This window comes from Talpa occidentalis, unplaced genomic scaffold, assembly GCF_014898055.3.
Source record: "Talpa occidentalis isolate TD23 unplaced genomic scaffold, MPIMG_talOcc4v2.1 talOcc4.3, whole genome shotgun sequence".
Taxonomy (NCBI): domain Eukaryota; kingdom Metazoa; phylum Chordata; class Mammalia; order Eulipotyphla; family Talpidae; genus Talpa; species Talpa occidentalis.
The window spans coordinates 19,952,728-19,964,785 of NW_023603184.1; the positions used below are offsets into that span (position 1 = coordinate 19,952,728).

Consider the following 12,058-nt stretch of genomic DNA (forward strand, 5'->3'; position numbering starts at 1 on the left):
CATTTTGGGAAACCGAATACTATGTGAGAAAAGCTAAATTCATTAATTCAAGTGGCACTAATACAACAACAATAGGGGGCGATATCATACAACATTTCACCGTAATTCCTTTCAAAACTTCAGACTGGTTACCATTAATGTAAATTATCAAAGTATCCTCTAACTTTCATGGAAGGATAGTTATAGGGTCAAACTATAATTATTCCCTAGACCAGTCCATAGCCTTCTAGTATTATGGAATAATTCAACAGGATAAATATGTCTGAATTTTTACTATGCACTTATCTAGTGTTTGAGTACAAACATAATGCCATTAGCAATTTGTGTACTACCTAATCCTAAATGAAAATCTTTCTCATTAACTGCCCCCATGTATTATTACCATTTTATTTGATGTTTTATGTTGCTTTAATTTATGTAACTGCCCCATGAGAATAACTCTCCCATTCCACTTTTCCCTAAAATTATAGACAATATAACTTGTTTGAATTTCAGCAAGAATTCAAGCCAAGCAGGAAGCTAATTTGGCCTTTACTTTCCATGACTATCTCTTTTTATGATACCATTTCTTGGCATATGGTTCCTTGAGAAAACAGACGCTAATTTTACATATTTATGAATTTATTTCATCTTCTTCTTACTTTTATACAGTGTCCAAGTGTTGCTTGCTATTATAACTTATGCCATTTGGCTTTTAAAAAGTCAAATGGACTTATGTTTATTCTGGAAATACCAATTTTATTTCTCACAAAACCAAGAGAACCAGCTACTTTGTGATGAAAATCACACTTCAAAGATAGCAAAATCTTTTAGATCTGGGATTCCTTGTAAAAGAACAAAAATACTTGCAAAAAGACAGAAAAAATAAAGTGTGGGAACCACGCCAGTAGAAACTCAACCAATGATCTAGTCTCTCAATGAATTCCTAAATGTTTTTAAAAATTATAACAATTATGAAAATACAGGTTAAATGTCCTTTATTCATTTTCTTAAAAATCTAGTATGTACAGGTGACAGTAAAGGCAGTTATGATAAAGAGCTATATTTGCTAAATAACAAGATGTATGATGTTAACATATATTAGCTAAGCTACTTTTGATTTAAAGTAACAAAATGCTTTTAGTACCGGATGGTTACAAATGCAATTAAAATGACAGAGGAAGGGCAGTTCACTAACTGTAGAGAGATTCAGTGTCATTGGGCTTTTGCTATATTTTTCTATGGTTCTCTCAGTGTCTCTTGCCTGGCACTGCCAGCAATCTCCAAACCCCCAACATGGTTTCCTCATAGGCAGGAGGACAATGGAGTCCCTTCTACCTTCATAAATTAAGTAAATTAGTTCTGGATTTGCCAAAATCTCTAGAGATTAAGCACATGGCCATTATACAATGGGAAATTAATAAAATGATTCTTACAATGTCCTCTGTAAAGTTCAGAAAACTTGAAATATTAAATTATGAAATGATAGAATTCCTTTCTTCTTTTATTTATCCACACTTTATCCATATTAAGAATAAATATTAAGGGCCTCCCCGGTGGCGCAGCAGTTGAGCGCTGGGTTGCAAAGCTGCCCGCAGCCTCTGCAGCACTGGTTCGATCCCCGGCTGCTCCCCGGCCACCAGAGGAGGGTCCCACATGGTGCGCAGACCTCTCCTGCCGCCCGCTGCTCCCCTCAGCCGTGTACTTCGGTCCTTCTGCCTGCTCTGCTCCCTGCTCTGGCTCTGGTGAATTCTCTCACCCTCCCGCACTTCTCACTGTACCCAGTGCTCATATAAATAAATAAATAAATAAATCTTTTAAAAAAAAAGTGGCTTAAAAAAAAAAAGAATAAATATTAAGAGCTTGTTATGTACTTGACACTATTGGAGGCTCTGAAAATAAAACAGTAAACAAAACAAACATATATTTATAGAGCTTATATCCTGCTGAGGAGCCAAATATTAAATAAGTATACAAAGCAACTCCAAATAGTAACAGAGCTGAGAATGCTTAAATGAAAAGGGGATGAAAATTAAGGCCAGAACATTCCAAATAGAAAAAGTAACAGTCAGAAGCAAGAGTGAACTTTGTTGGATTTGAATTACAGCAGAATCAATGAGACCATCACACAGTAAAGAACAGGGAGGTTGGTAAGGAATGAGGCAAGGAAGGAGACAGGAGTCAAAACAAAGTTAGGCAGAACCTTTTTAGATATTCTAATCAGGGTACAATATGATTTGATTTACATTTTAAAAACCTTGCTCTTATAGATTTTGGGAAATTTCTAGAATATTTCTATTTGCAACATTATAGGTGGGAGGTAGTGGCTTAGGTGATGTGTCATTGGCTGAAAACAGCAACAACTGGTAGAAGTCAGGATATAATCTTAAAGGCACAGTAAATCCAATAGATTTTGAAAAGGCCATAAGGTAAATATTCTTCAATGGAGATATAACCCTGAATAGAGCGATACTATTTCACCTACCTTGGAGTAGACAAATGTTAAGTCCCCTTTTCTATGTGGGGAGTTCCATAATGATAATTTCCAAGCTGCATTCTTATAGTAAACACATTAATGTTTTATAATATAACCGACACAAATTCTAATCTTTGCCTCATTTAACAGCTTTATAACTTGGACAAACTTCACAAAGTCTGTGATTCAATTCCCTCATTTACCAAGTCAAGATAATAACATACTATCATTAAACTCACCAGATTGTCCCAAAGAGTGAGAATATGAATCACTAAGCACGTTCCATATCATACATTAGTAGCAACTTAACAGGTGTTCATTCCTTTACACCTATATTCTGAATAATCATTCTCAAGTTTTGGATGTTCATGAGACGTTTCAGTGTGTGTACACAATAGGAATTACTGCCAAAACTTTGACATACAATAGTTTTTAAGAGAGAAGTTTGTTTTAATAAAATGCCCAATGGTCTAACAATTTTCCAGCAACTGCCAGAGGCTCTTGGAATAAGACGTGACTATGCCATGGAAATGAAGAAAAATAAATCTTTATGTGCTGGGAATTTGTCCATTGTAGGCATAGATAATTTTCTTTTGGCTGAAGGCCTGAATGTTTACTGTATTTTGCTTTCTATTCTCTGAAAAAATGAAAAATATTTTTTCCAAGAAAATTCCAAGTTCCTAGAGCTATCTACCAAGATTATGAGTAGTCATTTTCATACTTTGTTATAATTTAATGAGGTATTCGGTGACCTTCATATATCAATAAATAAAATCAGGAATCTCCATGGTCCTTTTTCAAAGTTGTACAAATTATTCAAATGCATGTATCATGAAATAATAAATGTTCATTTGAAAAAACTGACTGCTTTATTTATTTATGATGGCAGACTGAATCAAGCTTGCCATCTGAAATGTGCCTTGATGTTTATTAGTTATGATCCTTACATCTATGAAAAAACATTCTAGTTAAAATGCCAAAAACAAGACAAAACACTTTCATAATAATTACTAGGTAACTAGAAATATTAGTATAGTTTACTATTGATAGAATACCTACATGCCAGTGGACATTCACTTGAACATCAGGTAAGCTTCAAGGGCTTACCTGTCAAATCAAGTAACTACCACTTCACTGATCATTTTTCAGGTAAATGTTAACCTAGAGCTTACTGTATCTAAATGCTTCCTATATTCTCCTTGCTATTGCTTTTGGTTTATTATCATACAGCTGTCTCTCCAGTAGTCCTGGTCTTCCCCTGTCTCTCCAGAATCTCTCACTCTATACTGACTTTCCTGATTCACAGATATGATTATGTCACGTCTCTGTTCAGAAACATTGTAGGGCTGTGAATTGCCCACCAAATAGTCAAAGCATGTTATTTATGCTCAAAACATTGGGATATAGCATTCGTTTCTACTTCCACTATTGTCTTCCACTCATTGATGGAACTCTACACTTGTAGATGAAGCTCCAGTCACCAAATTTCTGATTCCAACAAGTGTAAGTGGATTCTTTCTTTCTGAACTCCAGTACTATTCGCAGTTACCCCCTGGGCACCCAACTCATTGCGTCTTTTATCACAGACTAGTTGGGTACTTTGAAATTGGTATCTAAAATTTCTGAAATATTTTAAGGACCTTAGTGTGTTTTACTATTCCCTTTACCAGGTGAAGCCAATCTTTTGCTACCGGAGGGAAGTGGCAGTACAGGAACAGCAACCTGTATGTGGGTCAGATAAAAGAAACAATAAAAATGGGCCTTTTTGCCATTCAGAATTAAACTACCATCCTGCTTTGGAATGAAGCAACTTTAGGAACCAAGATGCTCAGCACAATAATAAAAGGCATTCTGTGTATTACTAGCTGACTTGTGATGCTGGAGATGATAAAAATGCAGGTTATACTCATAATGGTGACTATGGGGCTAAAGTATTTGTAGGATCTTAGATCATACATTTTAATTCTAGACATGTATTCAGATATAATCTTGAAGTAGAAATTCCTCTTAAGTCCATCAGAAGGTAGTGGGACAAGACACGAGATAGAAGATCAGGAAGGATATACTTTTTGTTAGAGTATGTTACATATGGACTCTACTATGATACTCAATCTTATATCTCTTTTGCATTTTAATGTATTAACAAAGCATTTAAAGTTAATTTTATGATTAACATTCACAATTAATTTATGATGTGCCAGATAGTCCTCTAGGTGCTGGGATTACATTCAGAGGCAGATTTAGTAGGAAACTTATTGAATTAAAGAGTCAGGGTTCTTCATTTATATGAAGCCTCTTCTAAACATAATGACTGTATGTTTAAACACAACAGTTAAAAAGTTTTGTCCTTTTATGTTTACCTCCATTTCATTTTATTTCCTACCTTGTTAGTGACAGCATTTTTGGACTCTGATTAAGGTAAAGTTGAACTGAGATGGTATATTGAATTTAGAGTTAATGGACTATACTCTTCAGTTAATAATCATTCCCATGCAGCTGAATTACTACTAGAAACCTGAGAATAGGAATGGGAATAGGTGCCCTGTAATACTCTGACCATGGACTCTAGATGATGAGTTCCCAATTAGATGCTGCAACTATTGGCAGATATAAGAATAATCACTCAGGGAAAGGAGGGGTAGGGATAAATGTGAGACTGTAGGAGTTGTTGGTTCACAAGGACACCCAAGGAACTAGTGAACTCTAGTTCCAATTCCAACACTATACCACTTGTTGGAATTGGGAGGAAGATTGTCCTGAGACCAAATCTGTGCTTTGCAGTGGTTATGACTGAGACATCTTTATGAATAGGGCACTCACAAGTCTTCTGGACAGTAAATGTTATTGCTAGGAGAGAATTTTATATACAACAGGTTAAGGTGGGGACATATTATGACTCAAGAGTCATTTATTTTGGCAACATGTATTTTCCTTTGATGTCAGTTTCTACCAGGTTATTCTTAACATTGTGCACACATAGGGGATACAACAGATTCTACAGATATATTGTTTAGCCCTCATAGATTCCTCAGTCTTAGGTATGACAAACACCGCTGCCTTTAATATGATATCTATTTCTTTTACTTGTAAATTAAACTGCTTCTCTGACACTTTTGTACTCTATGCATACACTTGATTACAAAAAACCAAAAGCATCTCTGGACATCATTCATATCTCATACTCTTCTAGTTTACATTCATGTGCTACAAATAAGCATGGGCTTGTAATAATTTCCTCTTTCGATTCATATACAACCAAGATAAATTAAAAATGGCAAAAGGAAAAAGACTAATTATAATAAAGTAAAAATCAAAATCAATAAGCAACTATAAACCAGAGACACACTACCAGGAGGGGGGGTGAGGGGGATAGAGGAGAGAGTAGGATCAAAACAAGGGGGTTGGGAATTGTATGGGGACTATAACCAAGATCAAAATGAACACATTGTGCAAAAAATGAAAAATGATATATATATAAAATTTAAAAAAATAAAGTATAAAAAATTTAAAAAATAGCAAAGAGGTGAGCTTCATCTGTTATAAGGCATATGTGTTGTGGGATTAGAATGCAACTTTCTCAAATCTGTTCACAGATTTTTAGAAAACATCATAGCATCAGAAACTAAGACTTATTACTCCAAAGCATTCATCTATTTGTGTCATTTTATTTAAGGAAAAATATTTCTTCTTTTTTTTTTTTTAAGATCTTTTTTAATTAATTAATTTATTTATACAAGCACTGGGTACAGTCAGAAGTGCAGGAGGGTGAGAGAATTCACCAGAACCAGAGCAGGGAACAGAACAGGCAGACTGATGAAATACACTGCTGAGGGGAGCAGGGGGCACAGAAGGAGAGGTATGCGCGCCATATGGGACCCTCGCCTGGTGGCCAGGGATCTAACCGGCACTGCAGAGGCTGCAGGCAGCCAGCACTCAACCGCTGCACCTTCAGGGGAGGCCCAAAAATATTTCTTCTTCTCACAGACTGCTAAACATCAGTCTAATTTGACCCTGTTTGGTGAACTAAATAAAGCAAATTCAATGCCTATGAGGCAAGGAGGAAGAAATTTAATTTCTAGTTTTTCTCCTCCAACACTGAACAACTTTATTTATTTTATAAATGGCAATAAACCCCTTGTTTGGTTTTATATGTTCTCTTATTTGGAAAACTTTGAAATCCACCCATAAATGTATAGCTAAACCATCCTCCCTCATAATATCTCTTTGCCATACACATAAGAAAATGTATTTCTCATGAAGATCTTCTTTTGGAAAAAAAAAAAAAAAACAATTCTAGTCAATGCCAGCAGTTTTCTCAGTGATAATCCTAGGCCTTTAATCAATGACTTATATTAATCTCCAAAGCCTTTTAGAAATCTATCTATAGATACACTAAAATTCCTAATACAGGATACCAATCTCCCTTGATAGTGACAAAAAAACATAAAAGCCTCATAGTTTTCTAAGAGTCGTAAGAAATTTTCAGAGATGAAAAGCACATAAATAGAAGTCTCGGAAGATATTAAACTTAAATGCAATGTACAACACAGATGTGAAACTCGACAAGTGGATTATGTTACAGAACTCATCAGTGATTTCTAGATTTCAAGTATATCAAGTCAGCATCTTCATTATGAGCAATGTCAGACCAAATCAAGTAAGTTAGTAAACATTATATTATTGGGAGTCTAATACCAATGCCAAATTTAAAGAATGCATGGCTGATAAAGAATTTGATAGCAGAAAACAACATAAAACCATTTATTTATAAATGTTCTTCACCAGATAATTGGGAACAAATTTGTATTTCCATGATTTGATTTGAGATTAAATGCTGGCATTTATCCTGGAGATCCATCATTCACTTTTCTCTTATTCTTCAACTTTTTCTTGTGGAGCTTATTTATTTCATAATTGTGTAAGGTCCAGTCTTTGCTTTATATGTTCTTGTGTTCCTGCTTTTCTGTTTTAGTGGCTACTGGTAGACGGGCCCATGACCTCTCTCGGTAGCCAAGAACTCCTGACCTATCCTGTTACCACAATTGATTGAACTGGGAGAAAAAAAAATTATCAAAGGAAGTGCCCATCCAAAGAAACACATGTTGAGAAAAGATCATATGGGTCAATTAGATAACTTTTCTGCCTTTTAGTATAGGGACACAGGTAGCTGGTAGATTTAAAACAAATCACTTTAGGAAGAAAAGGGTCAGGACCAGTCATTGTGAAATATTTCCAAGTTAAAGGATCAGATAAAAGATTGTACAGAGGCAGGAATATAAAAAGAAGGACAAAAAAATAATTTCAGTTGTCAAGAAGTCAAATCTTATGTTATTTGCTTGTTTGGGTTCTGGGAAAGTTTTCTAGGTTCTTCAAATAAATTTTTTCCTAGTGTATGCAAATATGAATGTCTTCCTTTGAAACACCAACAGCAAAAATGCAGTTAAATAAAAATCACACATTAAATTATATAAACAACTTTTTATATAAACAGCTTTTTAAAATTGTGCAGCTTTAGGCCAGATCCTATTTTTTTAACTTAAGTTTATCTAGTTTAGAGTTCAAAGACCAGAAAAATTATATTTATGTAAATAACTTAAAATACAATTATACTTTTTTTGTGGATATTTTTGGGAATTTCAATTTTTATTTATTTATTTTATACATTTTTTACATCACTTTTCATTTTTGTACAATGTATGCATTTTCATCTTGGTTATAGTCCACCTACAATTCCCACCCCTCTTGTTTTGCTCCTACTCCCTCCTTCCCACCCCCCCCCATAGTGTGTCTCTGGTTTATAGTTGCTTGTTGATTTTGATTTTTACTTTTTTTTTTAATATTTATTTATACAAGCACTGGGTACGGTCAGAAGCACGGGAGGGTGAGAAAAGTGAGAGAATTCACCAGAGCCAGAGCAGGGAGCAGAGCAGGCAGAAGGACCGAAATACACTGCTGAGGGGAGCAGGGGGCGGCAGGAGAGGTCTGTGCGCCATGTGGGACCCTCCTCTGGTGGCTGGGGAACAGCCGGGGATCGAACCAGCGCTGCAGAGGCTGCTGGCAGCTTCGCAACCCAGCGCTCAACCGCTGCGCCACCGGGAAGGCCCCGATTTTGATTTTTACTTTAACCTCGCCAACATTTGTTGTTGCTAGTTTTTTTAACATGTGCTATTCTCACTGGTGTAAGATGGTATCTCATTGTAGTTTTGATTTGCATAAAATACAATTATACTTTTAACTACAATGATAGTACTTTGTTTTACCACAAGATGGAGATTTTGTTCCAAAAAATGAAAAGATTCCCTATAAGACTAACATGTTCCTGTGCATCAGGTTCTCTGCTGGGCACTTAAGAAAAGAAAAATAAACTTCCATCTTTTAGAAGCTCTAGTGTTACTGAGAAGAGAGCAATAATTATGAAATAATGCTGTAACACCAGTGATAGTGATATACAGAGAAATATGAGGAGGCTATGGTACCCTGTCTTTTATAAAACAAAGAGTATACTTTTCTCCATTTAGGAATGGTAGGATTTCAGGAACATTAATGAGTTGGAGACACAGAAAGAGCACATTCATCTTCAATGGTGTGCATCATGTTCATAACCTATAGCAACTTCTAATCCCATAGTCAGTTATTTTTCTGACAACCCAATAACTTCCTTACAAATATCCTTAACAATCTTTTACTTCTTTGTTTTTTCCATAATCCTCTGGGAAAATCACAATCCAAGTTAAAGCAAACTCTCTAGTATAGACTGCATCTTTGTGGATACATACATATATATCTATATGTGTATACATACACACATACACATACATGTCTCTATAAAACAAAAAAGATCTCACTGTAAATGTATGACTTCTATCCTCCAGTTGACATTTCTTGTTGTCCAGTGCCATACTCTACACCCCCTGTCTTTCTTCTACTAGTGAGCATTTCAAAATTCTCCTTTTTCCCCAAACTTCTGAAACTATTCATCTATCCTCTCTCACATTATGATCTCCAATGAGAAAACCATGCAACGGTAAAAGAATTATATTCTCTATATTATCTGTACTATAGCCCCCACTACAGCCCCCTATCAACTTCCCAAATTTACTTTTTTCGACAGTAATTTTGTAAAAAATATTACTATCAGACCCACTCCACAGTTTGCCTCTTTGTTTTATTCTCATAAAGATTTGGTCTGTTTGAGTAACCACAGAGGTGGAAGAAGGAGCTGGGTATCTCTAACTTTATCAGCTTCCATACAGGAATTCCATATAATAGTTCATTCAACATCAATAACAAACCATTCAATAGCTACAAAGTAATGACTTGAAAACCACTTATCTAACTGATCACAGATGATAGATTTTTAAAAAATTAGTTCTCATGAGTTTTTAAAAATACTTACTTGAAAACACACCGAAATGTATTAAAAATTTACTAGAATGGCAAAAATAGCTCATATTTTCCCATGAACTGTTTTTTTTTATCAGTAAATCAGGAACACGATGCTCTATCATCCTTAAACTCTTTAACTTTAGTTTTTTAAACTGCTTCTTACATACCGACAAAACATCAGAATTAGGATATTAACTGTCTTTACCAATCTAATCCTCAGACCTCAGGAAATGTGGATACTGCTCCCCAAATGTCCTTTAGAACACAGAACATACATTTCAGAATCATGTATTGCACTTAGCTGTCATATCTCTCTAGTCATTCTCATAATGGAATACATTTAGTCTTTTCTCAAATTTCCTAATCTTGATTCTTTTGAAAGAGGTCATTTGTAAAATATTCTTCATTTGAGTTTACTGAAGCTTCTTTAGGAGTAAATTCAGGTTACTTGACTGGTTACTGTAGAATTGATACATTATTTTCTTTCTGTCAGGCACAGAATTTCAATTTATCCCATGATATCTGATCTCTTAATATAGGTGATAATTACCAAGCATTCTTATCAGAAAGTATATTTTTTGTAGTTTACAATTAATAGGTATTGTTTGGAGAGGTCTTTTGAAATTTATATAAATATTCTGTTCCTCTCCAAACATTCAATTTATTCCTATATCTACTTTTATTATTCTGGAGTTATCAGTTACCCATTTTATTTACTTATTTATATTATTTTATACATTCATATTTATTTTTGTGCTCAGTGTCTCAGAACAAGTTGATTTCTGTGTTCTTTGAACATTTTTCTTTGAAGACTTCCCTACTCTTTGTCATAACAGTACTAATATGAGCATACATTACCCTAACATATTACTTACCACTCTAAAACCACCACATTCTCTCCCCGGTGTATGTGTTCTTTCCACCCCACTTCAGCTCTGTGGCAAAAATATAGTACCAGTTCCATTAAACATCATACTGGATGTCCTAGCTAATGCAACAAAGCAAGAAAAATATAGATATGTTAAAAGAAAGAAATGAAAGTTTTTCTATTTGTAGATGGCATGATATTTTATGTAGAAAATCCTAAGGGAAAAATATTAAGCTTCTAGAACTAGCAAATTTAACATGTTTTATATATTGCATAATAGAAAAAAATTAGATATAGAATGCCTATGATTTTGACCATTCAATATTCTTAAGATATAAATTTTCCCCAAATTAATTATGGATTTTACTCAACTGCAATTAAAATACGGACAGGATTTCATAGAAATTGACAAATGTAATAAAAATTTTATTTGAATATTCAAATATCCTAGAATAGTTTAGACAATTTTGAACAAAAAAGAAAGTTGGGCACATTATAACATATAATTTATATGTCTCAACTATCAAAGATGCCCGATATATTTATATTCATTAAATGAATAAATCAATATCCAGTTCTCTTATATTTAATATTATCTTACTAAAACTGAACCTCACATTCACCTTTGGTAAGAAAGGTGAATTATGATAATGGCGAATAATTCCATTGGGTGAATTAGAAAAAAGAAAGAATTAACAGATTTTCAACTATATTAAATTGAATGTGGACATATTATCTGGTGATAGGTGGCTGTGAAATTTGTGGGTTAGAAGTACTTTTCCCATAATCTTCTTTCTCAAAATGTCAAATCAGCATATTATACCTTTCACAGTCACTTCCATGTGATTTCTCTTGTAAAGTATTCAAAATTGCAAGGTCTCCTTATTTTTCTTTGAAAACTCTACAAAAACAACAATAAACAAAGCCCTCTTTGATCTATGACAGACCTCTACTTATGGATCAACAAGTCACGGGTCAGGAAAAACAACAGGGCATGGGACAATTAACATATTAAGAATACATCAACTATCATTTAGTAATCAATCCTAGCTGTTATAGAAGAAATTATCCCTGTCACAAAAATAATTGCATATATTACGAATTCTATAATGTCCAATTTTTTCTCATTTATCTTTCCACAAATATAAATTGATTTTATGTAAGCCCACTTGTCAAGTAAATACATCCAAGCCTGTCTGTAGGATTTTATCAATAGAAGTGTCGATTTGTCTTTGTTTTATCTGGTGGCCTTTGTAATCTGTAGTCTATAATCTATGATTTAGTCTATAATCATTGTGTTAATTTATTTTTTAAAACAATTTAGAATTGGATGAACTATCTGTCATAGT

General features: G+C 34.1%; 1 protein-coding gene across 2 annotated transcripts in view; it reads right to left on the minus strand.

Moving 5' to 3' along the window:
* Window positions 1-12,058, minus strand: part of ANO3 (anoctamin 3) — a 391,782-nt gene that overhangs the window by 282,230 nt on the left and 97,494 nt on the right. The window lies entirely within an intron of this gene.